This window comes from Seriola dumerili, unplaced genomic scaffold (genome assembly GCF_002260705.1).
Source record: "Seriola dumerili isolate Sdu_G_001 unplaced genomic scaffold, Sdu_1.0 BDQW01000432.1, whole genome shotgun sequence".
In the NCBI taxonomy this organism is placed as follows: Eukaryota; Metazoa; Chordata; class Actinopteri; order Carangiformes; family Carangidae; genus Seriola; species Seriola dumerili.
The window spans coordinates 356,365-382,156 of record NW_019174687.1 but is presented as its reverse complement, the minus strand read 5'-3'; the positions used below and the strand labels follow the sequence as shown (position 1 = coordinate 382,156).

Sequence of the window (25,792 nt, the reverse complement as noted above, 5' to 3'; positions counted from 1 at the left end):
CAGAATGTCCATATTATTATTATTACAGTCAAAGAACTGCTGTGTAATCCACATTTATAGACTATTAGCTTTAGGCAATGTTTATATTGTTGTTTGATCAGTTAACCACTTGTATTATGATTAATTCCAGGTTTGAAGGATGAAATCAACACTCGTATTACTCCTGTCTGTCATTATTAGTGCCATTAGGTTTATATGTTATTTCATTTAATGTTTTATGGTCATGGAGAGTTGTAGAATTGAAGCATATTTGCATAACTGTAACTATCACAGAAGAGAGTAAGAAAAGATGAAGTGAAGTAGCCCAGCTGAGGTGTTTGATTCAGTTGTCGAGTAAGTGTAACAGTCCTCTATAGTTGGAGTACACAACTTAGATGACAATGTAGACAACATTGGAGCCCTTTTTGCTCATAGCCAGAGCAAAGGTAAATAAACAGCTGCCACTGGCTGAGACAGGAGGTCTGAACCAGGAAGTTTGTGAGTGTGGAGACATATCAGACACTAAAAACACTGCACAATGGTTTATAGTCCTCTCACACAGGTTTCTACAACTGTGAAAAGCTATCATGACATATCTTTTGTCACAACATTCACAAGGTAAACAGAAGAAACACAGAGTTCATCTTCACAATAATCTACCATGGGCGTGCTTGCATGTTCCTTACTGGCCACCACAGCACCTTGCTGCTGCTGCTGATGTTACATTGCTGCAAAAGTTGAGGCAGGTTTCTGCAGCCCTGCTGCATCTCATTCAGAAGAATTAAAGGGTTGTGTTTTACTTGCAGGTCAGTTGGAACATAGCCTTTGACAAACAATGTCACGTTTCAATCACGTTACTTTCAGTTTCATTCATGTCGTAGAGACGTATCCTGACACTGATCTCAGTCACTGCAGGTGTCCCTCAAAAAGCCTTTAGAAGCTTTCACAACTGGCCAAATAACCTCACACTGATGGTTTCAAATCCAAATTTGTCCCTACGACCATAGCAAGACATGTATACACACATGTACATGCCCTAACAGAAGTTGATCTGCAATAAAGCTATACCACTATATCCCCATATAGACGATAGCTTCAAAGATCAAACTTTTATTACCTACCTCTGACCTTTTTGAGACTCTTTTTTGAAAGTGTCTGTGCCTCTGTGTTTGGCAATACAAATTGCATAAGGTTTTGTACAACAGAGACAATTCCCTCTTACCATGTTGAGACTTTTATTTTGAAGTTTAATCCAAATCATGGTGATTATGTTTGTGTGTTTCTGTCAAAAAAAAAAAAAAAAAAAAAAAAAACTCCTATCAGAACCATGAGCAGACCATGGCCGGCACGAGATCATTGTGCACTGCATATCTGGCTTTGGTGTTTCTAGAGCCAAAAATGTGGACAAAGGACTGAGTTACAGAAAAATGTCACTCCTGCATTTTTGGAGAAATCAGCTCATGAATTTGTTTTGCAGTTAATGGGAGAGGTGGAGGGGACTCCCATCGCTTTGAGGCTCATGTTCAAATTCTGTAAGTCTGTGTGCTAAGCTAGACACATTGTATGAAACAGGAAAATAATTTCTACTATTGAGGAAGCCATGATGTGTGTAGATTGCAATATGTGGCTGTGAGGACGAGTTAAACAGAATTTGTTCATAGGAGTTCTAGAGCTTCTCCCACTCTAGCGATGAACTCATCCACTCTAGCTCTGAACATTCTGTGCAATACACACCCATTATAAAGTCTGAAACGGTCTAAAAATGACACAAAATGTAAACCGTGATTCTGTGTCATCCGTAATAGTTGTCAAAATACAGATTTAACCCAAAAGAGTCTCAAGGCATTTAACTTTTCAACCATTTTTCTACATTGAAGTATGATGCAGCAGTAGAGCTCCAAAGTTGGTCGTTTTGAAGACGTCTCTCCATTCATTCACTATGGGATTTGTTGTCGCCATTTATGTCGTTAAGGTTACTCAAATCACTTAGAAAAGTTATAGCACACCATTCCTGATTGAGCTGCACGCATTGATATATATATATTGTCTGAGTTTTCTCAAAGCTCCAGTACTAGTTATGTACCAAAATTTTGATACAGAAAATGAATGGCATAAAATGGTTGAAAAAGACCTGAATTGTTGATGAAAAGTTTAATAAATAGTGTGAATGCTGAGGCATTATTCAAATCTTTATATTTTATTCTTACTTCTTCTGCGGTTCTACAGTCTCTAACTACTGAGGAGTAGTTAGAGATGTGAGGAAGTGAAGCAGGCATCCATTCCCATCCCTTCCATCTTGTCTTTAAGAATGGGGGGTTGGATGGTGTTAAATGATGTCTTTTCAGCACCACGAATAATCTACAACCCACCTCAACCATGGATGGCAGACCATCTCCAATCAAACAATCCAATCAGAAGTTCCCTCATCAAGACATTCCCATTCCTGGGGTCCATTCTTCATCACCACTACCAGTGTCTAGATTCCGAAGATTCCTCTTATTGGAAGCACCTTAAACTTATGGATCTTGTTCATAGTGATCCACTTCCTACCGGGGTCTAAGCGCCAAAAAATCTATTCTTTCTGTTCACAATAAACTTCATTTTACTTTCATTCTCATACTTTCTTGTTTTTCTTATTAGTCTCTAATGATTAAAATGCACTTGAAAAATCAAAGAAAATAATCCTCATGTAACCACCTGGCTCATTAAAGTAAGAATGGGCCTGGTTGAGGATGTAAATGACTACATCATCCACTCCAATATGTTCTGAACTGTAGGGGGTCTGGTGCATGTTCAACCTGTGGCCTCAGAAGGCGGAGCAGCAGCCGCTCCAGGGCCTTCATTATGTGTGATGTGAGGGCCACCGGTCTGTAGTCATTTATATCAGCACCAGAACAAGACATGATGTTTTCCAAAGGACCGGACCCTCCCTGTTTGTAGACTTAAGCTAAAGATCCTCTGGAGAGGCTCAGCCAGCTGGGCTGTACAGTCCTTTAACAGCCTCGGACACACACTATCTAGGCCTTTTGCTTTTCCAGGACGTAGCCTCTTGAAAAAGAAAATCCAGATTTTTTTATTATATCATATAATATTCATTTGTATGTTATATGCGAATGAGAAGACAACCTCTCATGGTCTCATCCATTTCATCATTTGGTGTTTGTTTAATCTTTCAATAAACAATTTAGTAACTGAAGTTTAGGTTTCCACCTTTACATCCATCTGATCCAGAAAAAACTGATTTCATTATTGTTGAAGATAAGTGACAGTCTGTTATAAACTAGTTATATTGTCATAACAATCAGATTAATTGAGTAGTTCACAGAAAATTTCAATAATTGTTTGATTTCAGTAAAATTTGTATGATTTAATAATTCAACTGAATGCACTTGGGTTTTGGACCATTGGTCAAGGTACCTGAAGATGTCATCTTACACACTGGGAAATTTTAATTTCTAACAACTTCCTGACATTGCATGGATTTAAAAAAATAAAAAATAAAAAAATAAAAATAATTATATTTAGAGATAAAAAAGTGAAATGGAAACAAAATATAGAAACATAAATTTATAGAAAATTGTCCCTTGAAAGAAAACCTCCTCCATACAAATATTCATCTTAAGACATTAGAATTCATTCTTAAACTCCGTCTTTGTAATATGTTCCATATGTTTAGGAGCAACAACGATATTAAATAAATAAAGAATTAAATTATGAAAAAAATAATCATATGAATACATAAATTAAATTATTTGAAAAACCAAAAAATGTGAATTAATTAAAGAAAGTATTACAAATCTACTGATGATATTGGTCTCTATTGTCTGCTCATAAGCCTGATAACAGTCAAATGGGGGTGGACTGCTGTATGTGGAAATTGGCCAGTACTTGCTAACCCATTAAGCTATAAAACTTTGATATGGTTATGATGTGTCAGACCCCATGTTGGCCCCCACATGGCCCAAAAAGTAATATAACACTGCTTCAAGTAAAAGCAGTCAGTATTACTGTATTAGTAATAATATTAAGTATCATTTTGGCACTTGGATCTCTTCACAGTGACAAATCACAGATCTGATTTACAAGTGTGACATGCCTGATCTGGGTGTGTTATAGATATTCCTTCTGCATTAACACACACATATCTGAAAAGAACAAAAAAAAACAAGAGAGATTTATTGACCTGTGTAAAATGTTCATGATATAAGTACTTTATAGGCTTGTAGTTCAGCACAGGTCATTATTATAATTAGTTCCACCTCTTTACACAGGAACGTTTTTGCCACAGTGTGTTAAATTCTGGAGAAAAACGTATGTGCTGCTAACAAAAGCATGACAGGCATAAATACTGATAAAATCCAGGCCCTGGCCTGAGGTAACTTGATGAGAGGTTACTGCAGGTGGAACATAAAAATATGGCTCAGTAATACGGCGACTTGTCTTTGGAATGGATATCTGTAGAAATTATTATGACACTGCAGCAGTGCATAAGTATTGTGAGGGACCATAACATGACATCATGATTCACTTGCCTATCTTAACCCATTATGTTGCGCAGATCTGACTCAAAGTAGCTCCAGTGTTAACAGATCAGAAATACTAACAGAATCCAGCAGGATTCAGTACATTTGGAAGAGCATCATCTTGCTAAATGAGAGCTGGTTTATTCAAAATATATCATTGTGTCATTAAGGTCAAAGTGTCAGTGGAGGAGGACACAAGCACTTTGCTATCAATATGGGGACAGGTTCAGCATAACTCACAGTGTGTGTGTGTGTGTGTGTGTGTGTGTGTGTGTGTGTGTGTGTGTGTGTGTGTGTGTGTGTGTGTGTGTGTGTGTGTGTGAGAGAGAGAGAGAGACAGATGGACATCCAGCAGTAAATGCCCCCTTCCTTCACCATAACCTCTGTATAAACAGTGTGTGAGAGCAAACATTGAGAAATATCAGTTTGAACTGGAAAGGCCTCCACAGACAACCCTGCAGCTTCAATGGCTGAAAGGTTCCTTCTGGTCAAATACAAAAGAAACTTAACCCATTCACTCTACAAAGCTCTCCTGGATCCAATTTATCCCTGATATTAAACTGCATTCTGGGTGTTCATGCTGTCGCCAAATGTTGTAAATGCTCACGAAGAGGTGGCTGATGAAACTACTATCCACTCCAACCACCTGTCAACAACTTCCGTGTGGTGTAAAAATAAAAGAACTCTTACATGGGAAAAACCTTGCTACTGAACATTATCCAAGGAACCAGGTGTAGCGGACACTGGTGGACGCCAGTGACCGGATGTTCAAGATTTATGGTAAAGACACTGGGGTGCTCTGGAGTATATGGAGAGCCTCCCATGTCCACTTTCCCATCATCAAACTATCCCTTGGATAGAACACGGGGACGAAATGAGCTCCCCTCACCAATAGACTAGCTTTTAAAGATACCATCGGAATTCATGGCTAGCTCATGGAACTCATCCTGAACCAACACTCCTGCAACAAATGGGAGACAACCACAACTCTCCCCCACAGACTGACACTGAATTCATGTTGCATCCCTGACACTCATCTGGGATTGATAGGTGGGTGCCACCTCTTATCAAATAACATGAAAAGGAACATTTAGCCCATCAAGGTGCTAAACCATCAGGATTCACACTCTTGACTCGTTTCTCTCTCACAAGAGAAAACAACACTCTCATCTTTAACACCCTTTCTTACCCAAAGGGGGGTCTCATGAGGAACCACAGACCCCCGCCATAAACCATCCTACATTCCAAGCCGGACTGATGAACTATTCCACATTTATAAAGCATGATTGAAATGTCATTGAACTGAAAGTATGATCCAAAGTTCATTTCTGTAGCCCAAAGGGAGGCTGAGATATGTTTTATCAGTTCTAAGGTAAATATTCACCACGTTACAATACTGCCATCTAAAGACCACTCTGGACCCCTTTTTCCTCTAGGGAATTAACTGATGTACAGCCTAATACCTCATTTTGATATTTCTATTTCATGTTGTAGCCTTAGCTATATATTTGTGTGGTTACAAATTGTTATCTTATTGTTAGTCAATATATTCTATGTGTACCATTAGTGTGATGATGATATATTAGTTTATTTCATATATTCCAAACCATAGCTAGGTAGTTGGTATAGGCCGTCGTCAAAATGAATGGGCCATGGTGGGAGTAGAATACACAACATTTTCGCGTAGAATCAAATTTAACAAAATAACGTGTTTCTAGCCTAAACTTTACTTTTTGCTTTGGTACCAGCCTCGTGTTCTTTGTCTTCAAATTTTTCTTATACTTTTGTGCGCAATTTTTGTTTTACTATTTCAGCAAGCCAAGCCTTATAAATTGAATCACACACAGGTGTGTATAAGCAATCTCATCGTTTTCTTTTTCGATAACTTGAAGGTTTTGTGTCGTTTGGCCAACACCAATTCCTTCCAACTTAGCTGGCAAAGTAAATTAAATACTAGAGCTTATTCCGTCGTCAACCTCTGGCCCTCCGGCTACACGCCTCACCAGGACCGGCTGACCAGATCTCGAGAGTGCCTACGGAAGAAAGTCTGCTGGCAGACTGCACCGACGCTGACCCACCGAGACATCGGCAGAGCCCGTTCCCCTTGGCAACGGCCGTCATCTCTGAGAGAAACCCACTTGGAGCGTAGCGTCCCCGTCGCCTAGCAACTTAACTGCGGGGCTCCAGCCAGGATCTCAACAGCGCGCCACAACTCAAAGTAGGCAACTCCATCCTTTGCTCCGAACTGGGTTGATGTCGGAATAATCCTAGTTCCGACCTAATAAATTCCACCGTTACGAATAAATGCTATACACATAATCAAATTCATTCTCTTTCACCATCGCCCAAATTACTGATAGTTAAGCTGATAGATATAGGGTATTGTTAGTTATAGATTCATGTTAATTATCATTGTTCATGATATTACTCCGTTGTTTAGTTAGTTAATAAATATTTTCAACGTGACCCAGTCGTTGCCCTGTGTTTCTTTGAAGTGAAGATCGGAGATCCCTGTAATCGAGAAATCACAACTTTGGATGTGAGATTGATCAGAATAATCTTTATTTTAATCAAATTGTCCTCCCTGAGGACTGGTGCCCCATTCTTTAACGAGAGCAAACTTCAAATTGTGGTATTCATGCTACACAGGTATGGTTTTGGCAAAATGTATCTGGCAAAACAAAGTATGGAAATGTTATTTTAGGTATGTCAGTATGTACCTTGTCATTACAAAACTGCTATACCTTAGTCCCTCGTGGAAACTTTAAAGGTGCAATGTGTAAGATCTGGCCAGATCTGGCCAGAATTTTAGTTTAAAATGTTCAAAAAATAAACTAACACTATCAATAGTATGTGAAGGAGCCACGGTGATGATGTAATGACCAAGACCTCCATCTATTGTATTTCAGAGACATCTACTGAAATGAGCATGCTAACCAACTGCATGTTGTAATACCACTTTATGATACAAGATGCTGTGTGAGTCATTTAGTAGAATTTAGTCTGTTCCTGCGGCTGTTGTCCAGCTAGATGCGTCAGTCAGTTTTCTTTACTTTTCTTTTACAAGGAAGACAAAGAGACTGATCCAGAACCAGCAGGTTCAGGATCCACTGCCTTATACTGTATCTGTTTTAGCCTATTCATATCTATCCCTAATATTTATTATACACACACAACAGACCTAACATGTTTGATTATAAAGAACTTGTATGATCTAAACCAGAGGCAGCCAACACGGTGCCCGCGGGCACCTGGTCGCCTGCAGGGACCACATTAGTCGCCCGCAGGGCATGTTCTAACTAAGAATAGCACTAAGTCACCATGAAGCTCTGTCTAAAGATTGTATTCAATTGTGTTGCTGTTCTTTTTGAATCAGTAACACTTGCATTGATGTAGATTTGAAAATGACAATATTGAATATAAAATTTTAAAAACAAAAATGTTTTATGTATATATGAACTTTGACCTTGTCTGGGCTCAAAGTCCAATATCGCAAGACAAACCACCATCTCAGTCTTTGCTGAGACAAGCCAGTGGGCATAGCTACGATGGGGAGCTAGATGCGGTTTTTACCTTCCCCCCAAAAAAAAAAATAAAAACATGGCAGAAAAGTGGACGAAAATGGGGCGACTGTGGCAACAGCAAAGCAGCACAACGTGGAGAGACACTTCAGTACGTATCACAAAAGCTTCCATGCTAACTACCCACCTGGCAGCGCACTATGGGCAGAAAAAGCCTGTGAGGTGAGGGGAGCTTTTGTCAGACAGCAGTCTTTTTTCACGAGCCCGGTGAAAAAGTCACAAAAAGCAACTGAAGCTTCATTTAGAGCTGCAAATTTTTTGATAAAGAACAAGAAACCCTTTTGGATGGGGAGGTCTTGAAAGGAGCAATGATGTTGATTGCAAACACTGTGTTTTCAAAGATGAGAAGAATGGTCCCGATGTCATTTCCACTCTCTCCGATGTCGAACTGGGGGCAAGTACGTTGGTTAGAAGAGTGTCGGCTATGTCCAGGAACTTGACAGAGGTACTTCGTGGAGAAAAAGGTACCATTGGAAAAGCTGGTGTCGGTGACTACATACGGTGCTCCTGCCATGATGGGCCGACATGCAGGCTTCATTGCGCAATGCAAAGGTGACACAGACTTCCCAAAATTTCTACATTACTGTTGCACCCTCAAAAATGAATGGGCCGAAAACGCATTCTTCTTCTTTTTATGAACATTTATTAACACTGGCCACGGTTCAAAATCAAGCACAACTTAGCCTCACTACTGCTTCTTCTGCTACAGCTTCTCAGTGTGTTTCTATCTCTTAAAGGGATAGTGCTCCCTTCCTAAAGGGTAAGTACACCAACTTTCACCAGCACCAACTGTCTTTCCAGTTAGGTTTTTGTGTCTCCTGCAGTGTCTGAAGCATGCTTAACAGAGTTCTGTTAAAGCGCTCTGCTGGGCTGGACTGGGGATGATATGGCGCTGTCCTTGAGTACAGTATCCCACTGTAATATTGCAGTTTCCTAAAGAGCTCATTTTCAAATTCTCTTCCCTGGTCGTGATGGATTTTGGCCATCAAAGTCATCAAAGATTTTGCATGCAGCTGTCTTGCCAGACTTATTTGGTGTTGTATAAGCCTGTGTGAACTTTGTAAAGTGGTCTACTTTCACTAGAATGTATTCCACATCACCCTTGCTTCTCTCCAGATGTAGATAATCAATAGAGATCATTTCAAAAGGGGCTGATGTTGTTATGTTTTGCAGAGTTGTTCTTGTTTTTTTATTTGGTTTCTTCTGTTTCAAGCATCGGCACACTTTTGTCACATAATGTTCAATTTCCTCTCTCATTTTTGGCCAAAAGAATCTCTCTCTGGCTAAAGATGTCATTCTGTGAGCTCCCAGATGGCCCATTTCCTCATGTAGTTGCTGATAAATCAATGACTTGAACATTTCAGGAACCACAAGTTTGGTTCGGGAGGTTGTCTTTCGCCGCAGAATTCCATCCTTATCAAGATGAAGATGAAGCTACTCCCTCAGCAGGTGTTTCACTGCTGTTGGCTCTTTAAGCTTATCTTTGTATCTCAGGCGCTGGTTCTGTTGTTTTAGTGTGATGACTCAGCTTAGCACCTCATCTTCTCTTTGAGCTGCCTGAATCTCTTCGACTGTCATCGGTTGGACTGTAGTTTCACATACAGTGTTCAGCTCAGGTAGCACATCTTCATTGCATATGATGGCTGATATCCGGTCAGTATTACCTGTGCTCTGGCTTGCAGTCCTTCTCCAACTGCTGCAATGTCCTCTGGTTTACACTCCTCTGTGCATTCTTTCATAATTTTGTCCATTTCTGCTGGTCGACAGGAGAGGAAGCCTGCATTTCGGTTGACATTTCCTGGTCTGTATTTCAGAGTGAAATGGAAATCTGCTAACTCTGATACCCAGCGATGTCCCAGTATTTAGTTTTGCTGTCTTCATCATGTATGTCAGGGGATTATTATCGCTGTATACTGTGAAGTGAGGTGCATGAAAGAGATAATCCCGGAATTGTTCAGTCACAGCCCACTTGAGAGCTAGGAATTCCAACTTCCATGAGTGGAGCCTGTAGTTCTTCTCTGTTTGGGTGAGTGTTTGTGATCCATATCCTATCACTCTCAATACTCCTCCTTGACGCCCCAAGACCTTCCTCAGATGCATCAACATTTAACACAAATGGCTTCTCAAGATCAGGATATGCCATTATTGGAGGGTCTGACAGTGTGTCATTTAACTTGTCTAGCACCTGCTGATGTTGAGCTGTCCACTCCACTGCCTGAGATGGAGGCAGTTGGGGGGAGCGACATCCCCGACCCTTCTTTGTCTGTCTCTTTTCAGTTTTTGGGTGGGACAGCAACTCATAGAGAGGTCTGGCAATCCTTGAGAAATCAGCGATGAATGATCTGATGGGTTCATCCGATATCCCTCCTCTGAAATGGCACGTCCCACGTAGCACACTTCTCTCTTAAAGAAGTCACATTTTTTTGGTCTAAGTTTGATTCCACAGCTCTTTTCTCTTTACAGGACTTTCCTCACATTCTCCACATGGAAGTCAAAGTCACTGTCCACAGTTCAAAATCAAGCACAACTTAGCCTCACTACTGCTTTACAGCTACAACACAGCTTCTCTGTGTGTCTCTCTCTCTTAAAGGAATAGTGCTCCCTTCCTAAAGGGTACGTACACCAACTTTCTCACAGGTAAGTATTAACAAATTATGTTTGTAACCATGGTAATAAAAACAATACTGACTGAATTAAAGCACTTATTTAAACATATGTGTAACTGGACACACTGATATGAAATCGGCAAGAAATAAAGAATATTATTTCAGTGCGCTACATCACCACTGCATCATTCACCAGCAGGCAATATGTGCAAAAGTGACCGGCTTTGATCAGGTGATGACTCCCGTCGTGAAGATTATAAATAGCCTCCGCTCCAAAGCCAAACAACACAGGACATTCAAGGTGCTATTGGAGGAGCTGTCAGCTGAATATGGTGACCTGTTACTACACACAGAAATCAAAGAGTTCATGCAATCCAAAGGGGAAGACGCTTCGCTGCTCGAGCACACTGAGTAGATACTTGACCATGCATTTTTAATGGACATCACTGGGAAACTGAACCATTTGAACTCAAGTGAACCAAGTCATGAACAGACTTGCGCAAGACTTGCGCAAGAGTTTGAGAACAGGTTTTGTGACTTTGATCAGCTTGAGCCATGTGTGTTATTCATTTCAAATCCTTTCATGCAAGTGGACATGACATGCATTGCTGAAGCAACTAAGTGCTGGACAGGTGGAGATTGAAATCCTAACGTTGCAAAATGACCTCCACCTCAAAGCCCCCAAACTTTTGGTGCCTTGTGGACACAGAAAAATACAAAGGTGTATACACAGCAGCTATGAAAGTTGCCTGTCTTTTTGGTTCAACCTATTTCTGTGAAACAGCCTTGAACTTCATCAAGAACAAACACAGAACACGTCTTACTGATGCACATCTACGAGATTCACTCAGAGTTGCAGTGTCAAATTATACCCCAGATTACAATACACTGGTGAACAGCATGCAATGCCAGGCTTCCCACTAAAAGACATTTACAGACAAAGAAAGCGATAACAGATGTTTTCAGTGAAACACCATGGCAACGTTAAACTCAAATATTGTACAAAAATGTGAAAAATAATTTGTTTAAAAAGTGTAACAGATGTGATGATTTCTTAGAAATGCTACAGATTTGGTGATTAGTACAAATGTGATATGATTCATTTAAAAATGTGAAAGAGTTGATTTTTTTTTTTTTTTTTAAGATTACATAACTGATCATTTTTACAAACATGGGACAGAGTTCATGATTTGTTCAAAAATGTTAGAAAGGTAGTGGTTAGTACAAACGTGACATGATTTGAAGATGTGACAGTTAGATTTCCTAAAAAATGTTACAGAAGTGATCATTTGTACAAAAATATAACAGGTGTGACTTTGACTAAAATGCTACAAATGTGCTTATTCATACAAAACTGTCAAGAAAGATCTTTACAAAAATATCAGAGATGTGATAACTCTGACTTTCAAATGTTGAAACAGATTGAGATTAACAGAAATAAAGAATGTTGCATGTTTAAATATATCTGTGTTTCCTACCATGGTAAATCATTGGTAATAATTATTGTGAGGAATCATTAACATTAACAAGTGATCAGACAGTCTTTTCACATATATGAATATTTATTATTATTATTATTATTAATAATAATAATACTATTATTAAAGGTGAACCCTGCAACTTTATATTATTCAGGAAGTTTGTATCAAAGAAGTAGCCCTTCGTTTTACTCAGTACCGTTGAAGTAGCTCTCAGTTTCAAAAAGGTTGGTGACCCCTGATCTAAACTAATTGTCCTATCACATGTTTGTTTGTATCAGGAACAGAATTCCAGTCATCCCCAGTGATGGACCAATGTGTATCTCTGCTCCAAACATAAATTACATGAGAGTGAATTATGGTGATTCATCTGTGAAACAAATTAAAATTTGGGTTACTGAATGAGGTTTTCCAAGCACAGGAAGTTTCAGTATCAGACAGCTAAATTGGCTGAGGGAAAGACTGCAGGAGAAGGAAAAAGAGACTGAAAATAAAAAAGGCAAGAGTAAATTCATAGAAGACTGAATAGCATTTAGTTTCTGGATGGAAGAAGAACAAAGGATGGACAGAAAAACACAGGCAGGGACAGATAAAACCTCATCTATGTCTCAGTGTGTCAAGATGCAGAATTCGGACCTTGACTGTGCTCCATCAAGAAGATGCATTATGAACCTGCAGCACCTGCCTTTTCTTCTGCGTCTGGCCTCATCAATCATCAACAACCACATTACAGTAACACTATTTTACAGTTTAGATATTTTCTAAACTGTGATCTTCTGCACATCCTGCTCAACAGGGTTTTATCAACATTTTTGTACATAGTTTTTTTCATAGTTTTATTTTTGTATGTGTATCTATGTATGTATATCTTTTTGAGTGTTGCAGCATTTTACCTTTTTATTGTTATTTCATGTTAATATGTTTATTGTGTACTGCACCAAACACTAAGCCAAATATCTTGTAAATAAAAACTTACCTGGCAATAAACCTTATTTTCTGATTCTGCCCGTCATCATCCCTTCCTCATACTGCTGTAGCCTGACGCCCATGTGTCATGCAGTATCCCCTTGCCTTCATATTTTTATAGGTAAATAAAAACATACTGTTTGTATTAAAATTACTCATATTTTGAGTTGTGCTGAATTCAGTGCTATCAACAAATTTAACTAACAACAATGAGTGCATATATAAATTATAAATTATAAGGAACATGGGGAAAACAACAACATGTTTAACTGGACAGGGGCGAAGTGGTGAAATGCTGCCCCGTATGGAGGTGGAGCAAGTAGCACAATCTTACACATTACACCTTTAACTAGAGATAACACCAATTGAGGTAAGTGAGTGACAAGACATTACACAAATTAGGGCACAGTTTCATTCAGTCATGTGTGGTATATGTTACCCGACAACTAAAAACCTAGTTTCATGTTGGACTGAAATTTGCCTACTCTGCATTTTTTTTTTTGTATATATTTTTTAGGGCTTTTTATGCCTTTATTGATAGCACAGTAGAGAGAGACAGGAAATGGGGAGGCAGAGAAAGGGGGAATGACATGCATTAAAGGGCTGTCCGATGCGGGATTCGAACCAGGGCCAACCGCAGCAAGGACTGTAGCCTCCACATATGGGGTGCCTGCTCAGCCCACTGCGCCACTCGACACCCCGCCTACTCTGCATTTTTGTTACAGGACAGACCCTCGAGTGCAGCTTCAACACACATCACAAATTGTTAATGCTTACTGGCATGGCACTGATAACAATAAAACAATAATAACAATGGTAACAAATTTCAATAAAAGAAATTAGTTTATGCAATTATTTCTTATATATTCATAGTGCAAATCTATACAAATAGTAACAGCGACTCATTATAAGATGTCTCAGCTTTTGGTTTACCAGTGAAGGTGACTGTAACTTTTACTAGCTCTCTCACAGTGAGAGAAGCGAAGATTGAAATAACTAAATTAATGACAGCTTTGACAAATGACATTTGATGTGATTAGATTATTATGCCTTTGAAGGTTTACAGCCTGTTGTGATCTCTGTTGACTTATTGTGAGAGAATTCTTATGCAGTACTGTGCTGCCACCTGCTGGATGACTGGAGATGCTGCACCTGTATCCATGGGGAGTAATTTGAAGTGGTACCATGTAGTCAATACTTGATTTTGCAGCCAGATCAGCACTAATACAGACAATCCAAGGCCATATTCACAGCAATGCTAGAGCCTGTCACAATCACTGCACACACTACGACACAGCATGGAGAACTGTGCTACTAAAATTAACTGCACTAATACAGACTTGTGGTTGAACTGTCAAGGCAAAGATTTAATCACCACTCGTGCCATGGTCACAACCAGCAGCTGTAGCTATACATAATACATAATATGTAATAATACACCCATGCTGTATGCTACTGTCATAGATCTGCCTTCCTCTGTGAATCAGAGGGAATGTAAAAATGTATTGTGAGGCAACACAAAAAACAGTTCAGAAAAAAAATCCCTTCTGTGGGATCCATACTAGAGAGCTTAATAAATAACTGTGGAAATGAAATAAGCGGATGAGATAGTCTCCATGTCTTCTCATGAATTACTTTTTGATTGTAACAGTTTGGGTTCAGAAGCAGAATTTGATTCATCTATAAAATAATTGAAGAGAATAGATTTAGATGCTTACACCATACTTAAACAACTACTTGTGGGTTCACTGAAGCAGCTGTCAGCTTGATCCCAGAGCTGTCGATCAGGGATGTGGAGAGGATGTGGATGTGCAGGGGCCCAAATTCATAACATTTTTAAGCTTCCATCCCCATTTACCAGAATGCTGACTTACTACTACAGTTGGATGATATGAACAAACCATGCAATGGTAGAAATATATCTACTGGAAGAGACTGTAATAGAAAAATCATATTCTGCACTTTGTATAACCTGGTTTGAGCTTTGTATGACCTGGTTGTATATCCTTGAATGTGAATCTGTTCCCACATGTAAGCTCCTTATCTGGCATTGTCCGATACAAACTAAGGGGTAGTTTGTCCTTGAACACACACCTGCTTCTTCTTGGTATTTAGACAGTCAGGATGGCACCCAGAATTGTTCACACATACATATCCTGACCCTGCCTCCTTTGTTCTTTTTTCTATAAAGTTCATGTACACTCTTTGTTTGATATCAGTCTGCAATTGCACTCTGTGTGACTGTACACTGATATTTTGCAAAGCTCTTATTAAAATATATAAAGACAACTGGATCATTTTCTCAGCTACATATTCAGATTTCCATCACAAGATCTTCTGTAACACTGATTCCCCAGTGTCTAGGTCACTAACAGGTTAAAATGTGAAATAGAGTCAGCAAAAAAGAAGAAATCGGAAACTCAAGCTACACTTTTTATTTAATTTGTCTTTGTTTCTTTCTCTGTTGTTTCTTTCTTTGTATTATTAGCCTACTATTGTTGTTCACCACCTTATGTTATGCTGAGGCGTTCACACTATTGTTCTTCAAATCTTTATATTTTATTATTCTTACTTCTTCCGCCTTTCCACAGTCTCTTACTACTCCTTCATACTTCTCAAACAAAAACCATTCAACTTTCAAAACGTTTGATTGTTCTGTAGATTATCGGATGTATGCAACTTTTTTCTATTTATAAGCTTATATTAAGCTTCTGAAATATTTTTGCCATTCAAATGAATGGAGAGGCTGTTGAAATCCTTGAAAGCTTCAGCCTCTTTGATCTTCAACTACTTCAGCATACTTTCAGCTAAAGACTTCATTCAAACTTTAAAATGTTTTCAACACTTTCAGCTATTAAACTTGTATTCAAATTTTTGAAATTTGTACAGTTTTTGAATTTTCTCAGTTTTAGTTTCATGCTTTTTTCTGATCACTTTTGAGTTTATAATGGGTGTGTATTGTAAATCTCCATGGCAACAAGAGTGAACGCTGGCAACTTGCTGCCGCTGCTCGCCGGTAACCTAACTTTTTAACTTTTAATATATTTTTTTTTCAACTTTTCAGACCTTCTGACTTATTTTATAGTTTTTATAAACCTAATCGGACCTTGTAATTGCCTTCATTTGGAATATTTCTACGATTTACTGGCACTACGTCCGTGTGAGTCTTAAATAGCCTACCGTTAGCTCACCTGTTCTGTTCCGGCTTGAGCCTCACTTGACGTTTATCTGGTGAACACTGCCTGAGACGGTAGGACATACATCTTGTCCGTATGTGTCTGGCTCTTTCTACTGCCCGTCCACCTGCCAGTGCTGGTGATGCTCCAGTACTCGGCCACTGACCTGCTCCGGCTGCGCTGTCACCTGCCTGGACCTGCGCCTGAGGCACTCCACCTTCACCCGGACATCACCTTCCAGCCCCGCCGGAGATACATTCACCGAGGGTCCCGCCGGAATTTCCACTATAACAGCTCAACAACAATAAAGTCCATCTGGTCCAGCTCTCGACGCCCTCCACGCTCCACCAGCCGGGTTGTCGACCACAGTGTGTTGACCCGCCTGGCCTCCTCGGCCAACACCACCACCAGCTGCGACAACACCTCACTCAACTTCGCTCTGCTAAACATCCGCTCACTGACAAGCAAGGGACATCTCATCCAGGACATCATCACGGACCGTAAGCTAGACTTTCTTTGTTTAACCGAGACATGGCACCAGCCGGGTTGTCGACCACAGTGTGTTGCCCCGCCTGGCCTCCTCGGCCAACACCACCACCAGCTGCGACAACACCTCACTCAACTTCGCTCTGCTAAACATCCGCTCACTGACAAGCAAGGGACATCTCATCCAGGACATCATCACGGACCGTATGCTAGACTTTCTTTGTTTAACCGAGACATGGCAACAGCCCAACGACTTCTCCCAGCTGATTGAATCCACTCCTAGTGGATTTGTTTACGTCTGTCAACCCCGTGGCTCCGGTCGGGGAGGAGGTCTCGCGATAATTTACCGCGACAAGTGGAAAGTCTCGCCGGTGTCTGTGCCCGTCTCCAGCTCGTTTGAATCCACTGTCTGCGAGCTGTTTGGTCCCACTCCAACCATCATTGCTACTGTCTACCGCCCCCCCAAACCGAATAGTGACTTTTTAAATGACTTCGCTGCTTTCCTCTCCCATTTATCCTCTCTCTCACCAAATATAATACTGCTGGGTGATTTCAATATCCACATGGACATAATCAATCTACCTCTCACCAAAGACTTCACATCCTGTTTAGAGAGTTTTGGATGTCAGCAGCATACCACTATTCCCACACACTCCAAAGGACACATTCTGGATCTAATCTGCTGCTCTGGTGTCACCCCCCTTGAACTTACAGCTGATGAACTCCCCATAACTGACCACTTTCTCCTCTCATTTACAGTGAAACTCACTCTTTCCATTTCTAAAACACCACGCCTCATTTCATTCCGGAATATAAAGAACATCAACCCTGCCACTCTCACATCAAGTATCCACTCCTTCTGCCTCCCTGACATCCACAACCTGTCCACCCCTGATGATCTGGTTTCTCACTACAATACTGGACTTCATAATATTCTTAATTCTCTTGCTCCGTTAAAAACCAGATCTGTGTCTTTTTCCGTCTCCGCCCCTTGGTTCACCCCTGATCTTCGTCTTATGAAAGCCAAAGGTCGGCAACTTGAACGACTCCATCGAAAAACTGGTCTAACTATCCACAAAGAAATGTACAATAACCATATTTTACATTATAAGGACTCCATTGCCACCACCAAAACCCACTACTACTCCAGTATCATCGATGCAAATAAAGGAAACTCCAAGCAACTGTTCTCCCTGCTCAACAATATCACCCAACCCCAGGACTCTCTCCCCCCTCACTTATACACAACCTCCTTCTGCAACTCCATTATGTCTTTTTTCACTGCAAAAATCAAGAATATCCACCAGCACCTAGGTCCAAATCCTAACCTCAGCATCTCAGCCAACTTTCACCCATCCACACACTCATTCTCATCCTTCCTGCTCCCCACTCTCTCAGAAATCAAAGAACTCATTCAGAAATCCAAGCCATCCACTTGTCAACTGGACCCCCTCCCCACACAACTTGTTAAAGCCTGCCTTCCCTCTCTGGTCCCCCTTATTTCTGCCATCATCCACTCCTCTCTCACCAATGGAACTGTCCCTACATCTTTCAAAACTGCTGCCATTACTCCAATTCTGAAAAAACCTGGCGCCGACCCCTCCAACTTCAACAACTTCCGTCCTATCTCCAATCTACCCTTCATCTCCAAAATCCTCGAAAAAACTGTTGCTTCCCAACTCCATTCTCACCTATCCCACAATAACCTGTATGAACAGTTCCAGTCCGGTTTCCGTCCACTCCACAGCACTGAAACAGCACTCATCAAAATCACCAACGACCTCCTGATGGCAGCTGATTCTGGGCTCCTCACCATCCTCATCCTCCTCGACCTGAGCGCAGCCTTTGATACCATCTGTCACACCACTCTCCTCAACAGGCTGTCTTCCATTGGCATCACCCACACTCCATTAGACTGGTTCACATCTTACCTCTCTGGCCGCACTCAGTTCATTCAACTCAAGTCCTTTAAATCCATCCCCTCCCCTGTCACTTCCGGTGTGCCCCAGGGCTCTGTCCTAGGGCCCCTCCTCTTCATCATCTACCTCCTTCCCCTCGGCAATATCTTCCGCAAATTTAACATTGACTTCCACTGTTACGCTGATGACACCCAGCTCTACCTCTCCACTAAACCCTCATCCACTCTCCCGCCCACCTCCCTAACTGATTGCATCACTGAAATAAAAACCTGGTTCACTCTAAACTTCCTTCAATTAAACAGTAACAAAACCGAGGTTCTCCTCATTGGCACCAAATCTACTTTATCCAAAACCAACAGTTTTTCTCTCACTATTGATAACTCCTCCGTTTCACCCTCCCCCCAGGTTAAGAGTCTGGGTGTCATCCTTGACAGCACACTATCCTTTCAATCCCACATCAGTAACATTACCCGGTCTGCCTACTTCCACCTACGAAACATTAATCGCCTCCGCCCCTCCCTTACCCCCCACACTGCCGCCATCCTTGTCCACAGCCTCGTCACTTCCCGTCTGGATTACTGTAACTCTCTCCTCTTCGGCCTCCCTCTTAAATCCCTCCATAAACTTCAATTGGTCCAGAACACAGCTGCCCGTATCATTACTCGTACCCCCTCCATCCACCACATCACTCCTGTCCTCCAACAGCTCCACTGGCTACCGGTTCACTTCCGTATTCATTTCAAAGTCCTTCTATTAACATTTAAGGCCATCCACAACCTCGCCCCCCCATATCTGTCTGACCTCCTTCATGTTCCCACTCCCTCCCGCTCCCTCAGATCATCTTCCTCCACACACCTGTCTGTCCCCTCCGCCCGTCTCACCACCGTGGGGAGTAGAGCATTCAGCCGCTCTGCTCCCCATCTCTGGAACCTACTACCACCCCAACTCAGAAATATCGATTCATTCCCCCATTTCAAATCACAACTCAAAACACATCTGTTTAAAACTGCCTTTTCCATCTGATGCCAATTGCTCTGTCACTTTTGTATTGTTTTTATTTTTATATTTCATTTTTATTGTTGTTAATTAATTAATTAATTCTTAATGTGTTTTAATCTCAATTTGTGTAACTGTGTACGGTGTCCTTGAGTGCCAAGAAAGGCGCCTTTAAATAAAATGTATTATTATTATTATTATTGCACAGAATGTTCAGGGCTAGAGTGGATGACATCATCGGTAGACAGACGGACAGCATTGTCACCATTGCAAAATGACGTGATTAAAGACTCCTCTGATCTCTATGGTGTTTATCAACCACTTTACTGACATTTCTATTAAAATCTCGCAGACTACTCCAACACTAAATACAGACAATGATTTACACAACTCTAAACTGTTTTCACTGGAAATATGTTTCAGTCCAGTTGTAATCAGGAAGCATTTGGCAGTTAATTTCAGTTTGTTCTAGCCCTGAACATTCTGTGCAAATAATAATAATAATAATACATTTTATTTAAAGGCGCCTTTCTTGGCACTCAAGACACCGTACACAGTTACACCAAATTGAGATTTAAAACACATTAAGAATTAATTAATTAATTAACAACAATAAAAATGAATAATAAAAAATAAAAACAATACAAAAGTGACAGAGCAATTGGCATCAGATGGAAAAGGCAGTTTTAAACAGATGTGTTTTGAGTTGTGATTTGAAATGGGGGAATGAATCGATATTTCTGAGTTGGGGTGGTAGTAGGTTCCAGAGATGGGGAGCAAACAGCGGCTGAATGCTCTACTCCCCACGGTGGTGAGACGGGCGGAGGGGACAGACAGGTGTGTGGAGGAAGATGATCTGAGGGAGCGGGAGGGAAGTGGGAACATGAAGGAGGTCAGACAGATATGGGGGCGAGGTTGTGGATGCCTTAAATGTTAATAGAAGGACTTTGAAAATGAATACGGAAGTGAAACCGGTAGCCAGTGGAGCTGTTGGAGGACAGGAGTGATGTGGTGGAATGGAGGGGTACGAGTAATGATACGGGCAGCTGTGTTCTGGACCAATTGAAGTTTATGGAGGGATTTTAAGAGGGAGGCCGAAGAGAGAAGAGTTACAGTAATCCAGACGGAAAGTGACGAGGCTGTGGACAAGGATGGCGGCAGTGTGGGGGGAAGGGAGGGGCGGAGGCGATTAATGTTTCGTAGGTGGAAGTAGGCAGACCGGGGTAAAGTGTTTACTGATGTGGGATTGAAAGGATAGTGTGCTGTCAAGGATGACACCCAGACTCTTAACCTGGGGAGGGTGAAAGGAGGAGTTATCAATAGTGAGAGAAAAACTGTTGGTTTTGGATAAAGTAGATTTGGTGCCAAATGGAGGAGAACCTCGGTTTTGTTACTGTTTAATTGAAGGAAGTTTAGAGTGAACCAGGTTTTTATTTCAGTGATGCAATCAAGTTAGGGAGGTGGCGGATAAGTGGATGAGGGTTTAGTGGAGAGGTAGAGCTGGGTGTCATCAGCGTAACAGTGGAAGTCAATGTTAAATTTGCGGAAGATATTGCCGAGGGGAAGGAGGTAGATGAATGAAGAGGGAGGGCCCTAGGACAGAGCCTGGGGCACACCGAAGTGACAGGGGAGGGGATGGATTTAAGGACTTGTGAGTTGAATGAACTGAGTGCGGCCAGAGAGGTAAGATGTGAACCAGTCTAATGGAGTGTGGGTGATGCCAATGGAAGACAGCCTGTTTGAGGAGAGTGGTGTGACAGATGGTAATCAAAGGCTGCGCTCAGGTCGAGGAGGATGAGGATGGTGAGGAGCCCAGAATCAAGCTGCCATCAGGAGGTCGTTGGTGATTTTGATGAGTGCTGTTTTCAGTGCTGTGGAGTGGACGGAAACCGGACTGGAACTGTTCATACAGGTTATTGTGGGATAGGTGAGAATGGAGTTGGAAGCAACAGTTTTTTCGAGGATTTTGGAGATGAAAGGGTAGATTGGAGATAGGACGGAAGTTGTTGAAGTTGGAGGGGTCGGCGCCGAGGTTTTTTCAGAATTGGAGTAATGGCAGCAGTTTTTGAAAGATGTAGGGACAGTTTCCATTGGTGAGAGAGGAGTGGATGATGGCAGAAATAAGGGGGACCAGAGGGGAAGGCAGGCTTTAACAAGTTGTGTGGGGAGGGGGTCCAGTTGACAAGTGATGGCTTGAATTCTGAATGAGTTCTTTGATTCTGAGAGAGTGGGGAGCAGGAAGGATGAGAATGAGGTGTGTGGATGGGTGAAAGTTGGCTGAGATGCTGAGGTTAGGATTTGGACCTAGGTGCTTGTGGATATTCTTGATTTTTGAGTGAAAAAAACATAATGGAGTTGCCGAGGAGGTTGTGTATAAGTGAGGGGAGAGAGTCCTGGGGTTGGGTGATATTGTTGAGCAGGGAGAACAGTTGCTTGGGAGTTTCCTTTATTTGCATCGATGATACTGGAGTAGTAGTGGGTTTTGGTGGTGGCAATGGAGTCCTTATATAGTAAAATATGGTTATTGTACATTTCTTTGTGGATAGTTAGACCAGTTTTTCGATGGAGTTGTTTCAAGTTGCCGACCTTTGGCTTTCATAAGACGAAGATCAGGGGTGAACCAAGGGGGGAGACGGAAAAAGACACAGATCTGGTTTTTAACGGAGCAAGAGAATTAAGAATATTATGAAGTCCAGTATTGTAGTGAGAAACCAGATCATCAGGGGTGGACAGGTTGTGGATGTCAGGGAGGCAGAAGGAGTGGCAGGGTTGATGTTCTTTATATTCCGGAATGAAATGAGGCGTGGTGTTTTAGAAAATGGAAAGAGTGAGTTTCACTGTAAATGAAGAGGAGAAAGTGGTCAGTTATGGGGAGTTCATCATCTGTAAGTTCAAGGGGGGTGACACCGAGCAGCAGATTAGATCCAGAATGTGCCTTTGGAGTGTGTGGGAATAGTGGTATGCTGCTGACATCCAAAACTCTCTAAAACAGGATGTGAAGTCTTTGGTGAGAGTAGATTGATTATGTCCATGTGGATATTGAAATCACCCAGCAGTAAATAATATATTTGGTGAGAGAGAGATAAATGGGAGAGAAAGCAGCGAGCGTCACATTTAAAAGTCACTTATTCGGTTTGGGGGGGCGGTAGACAGTAGCAATGATGGTTGGAGTGGGACCAAACAGCTCGCAGACAGTGGATTCAAACGAGCTGGAGACGGGCCCAGACACCGGGCGAGACTTTCCACTTGTCCGCGGTAAATTTATCGCGAGACCTTCCTCCCTGACCGGACCACGGGATTGACAGACCGTAAACAAATTCCACTAGGAGTGGATTCAATCAGCTGGGAGACAGTCATTGGGCTGTTGCCAATGTCTCGGTTTAAACAAAGAAAGTCTAGCTTTACGGTTCGTGATGATGTCCTGGATGAGATGTCCCCTTGCTTTGTCAAGTTGAGCGCGATGTTTAGCCAGGAGAAGTTGAGTGAGGTGTTGTCGAGCTGGATGGTGTGGTTGGCCGAGGAGGCAGGCGGGTCACACACACTGTGGTCGAATCAACCGGCTGTGTGGAGCGTTTGGAGGGCGTCAGATGACTGGACCCAGATGGACTTTATTGTTGTTGAGCTGTTATAGTGGAAAATTCCGGCGGGACCTCGGTGAATGTATCTGCCGCGGGGCTGGAAAGGTGATGTCCGGGTGGAAGGTGGAGTGCCTCAGGCGCAGGTCCAGGCAGGTGACAGCGCAGCCGGAGCAGGTTCAGTTGGCCGAGTAACTGGAGCATCACCAGCACTAGCAGGTTGGACGGGCAGTATGAAAAGAGGCCATACACATACGGACAAGATGTATGTTCCTACCGTCTCAGGCCAGTGTTCACCAGCATAAACGTCAAAGTTGAGGCTTCAAGCCGGAACAGACACAGGTGAGCTAACGTAGCTATTTAAGACTCACACGGACGTAAGTGGAGGCCAGTAAATCGTAGAAAATTTCCAAATGAAGGCAATTACAAGGTCCGATTAGGTTATAAAAACTATAAAATGAAGTCAGAAGTCTGAAAATTTGAAAAAAAAATATTATTTAAAAAGTTAAAAAGTTAGGTTACCGGCCGAGCAGCGGGCAGCAGTTGCCCAGCGTTCAATCTGTTGGCCATGGAGATTTACAATAACACCCATTATTAAACTCAAAAGTTGATCAGAATAAAAGGCATGAAACAAAAACTGAGAAAAATCAAAAAACCTGTTAACAAATTTTCAAAAATTTGATATACAAGTTTAATATGGCGAAGAAGTTGTTGAAAAAACATTTAAAGTTTTGAATGAAGTCTTTAGCTGAAAGAGTATGCTGAAGTAGTTTGAAGATCAAAGAGGCTGAAGCTTTCAAGGATTTCAAACAGCCATCTCCATTTCATTTTGAATGGCAAAAAATATTTCATACGAAAGCTTAATATTAAGGCTTAATAAATAGAACCAAAAGGTTGCATTCATCCGATAATCTACAAGAACAAATCAAACGTTTTGAAAAGTTGAATGGTTTTGTTTTGAGAAGTATGAAGGAGTAGTAAGAAGACTGTGTGGAAAGGCGAAGAAGTAAGAATAATAAAATATAAAGATTTGAGAGAACAATGAGTGGTGAACGCCTCAGATAACATAAGGTGGTAAAACAACAAAGTAGCGCTAATAATACCAAAGAAAGAAACAACAGAGAAAAGAACAAAAGACAAATTAAATTAGAAAAGTAGTCAGCTTCCGAGTTTCCGTATTATCTTCGTTTTGCTGACTCTATTTCACATTTTAACCTGTTGTGACCTAGCCACTGGGAATCAGTGTTACAGAAGATCTTTGTGATGGACATCTGAATATGTAGCTGAAGAAAATGATCCAGTGCAGTTTATATATATTTATAGAGCTTTGATATCAAGTGTACCGTCACACAAGAGTGCAAAATTGCAGGACTGATATCAACAAAGAAAGTGTACATGAACTTATAGAAAAAAAGAACACAAGGAGAGCAGCGTCAGGATATGATATGTGTGAACAATTTGGATGACCATCCTGACTCGTCTAAATACCAAGAAGAAGGGTGGGTGTTCAAGGACAAACATACCCTTAGTTTGTATCGGACAATGCACCAGATAAGGAGCTTACAGTGGGAACAGATTCACAATTACCAAGGATATACAACCAGGTCATAAAAGCCTCAAACCAGGTTATAAAAGTGTGCACAGATATGATTTTTCTTATTAACAGTCTCTTCCAGTAGATTATTTTCTACCATTGCATGGTTTGTTCATATATCAACTGTATAGTAAGTCAGCATTCCTGGTAAATGGGGATGGAAGCTTAAAATGTTATGAAATTTGGGCCCCTGAGCACATCCATTCCTCTCCAATCCCTATACGAACAGCTCTGGGATCAAGCTACAGCTGCTTCATGAAACCCAACAGTAGTGTTTAGTATGGATGTAAGCATCTTAATCTCATTCTCTTCAATTATTTTATAGATGAATCTAACACTTCTGATATCTGAGACCCTAGAATGATCTCTGTAGTACAATCAACACTATGGCTAAATAGTCATTGTACCGAAACAATGCGATAGACTAATCTCAATTACACACGCTATTAATGATGCACTTTCACTCAAAGTGCTATCATTGTTTGTAATATTAAGCGCTCTTCGCTGTTACTGTTATTGGTTGCTGAGTTCCCTACACAGCAAGGAGGACTTTCCTTCTTAAGTCTGGTGCGCTCTGAGACTTGGTCTTTTAGAGACTTGTTGTGGCTCGAGTCTCACATCCTACTGCAATTGTTTTTTCCCTATCATCTCCCTATACCGATTCTTCAGGAGGAAAAGAGTAACTACTCATTGGTCTTATGACAGTACACACAGGCATGCGGTGTGTATTCAACTTAACATACTTTAGGATGGTAAACAAGGTTCAAATGGGTATGGAGTAATGAGCAGGCCTGCTGGTTGTGGACCATGGCAGCGAGTGGTGATTAAATCTTTGCGCTTGACAGGTGCAGACCCCACCAGTGTCCTCTGATGTATTAGTGCAGTTTAATCCAACATGTTTCTATGCATGTTA

The 25,792-nt window shown here is 41.3% G+C and overlaps 1 pseudogene; it reads right to left on the bottom strand.

Annotated features, from left to right (window-relative positions):
* Positions 1–20,063: 20,063 nt before the first annotated feature.
* On the bottom strand, positions 20,064–23,855 carry LOC111233824 (annotated as a pseudogene).
* Between the last annotated feature and the right edge of the window lie 1,937 nt (positions 23,856–25,792).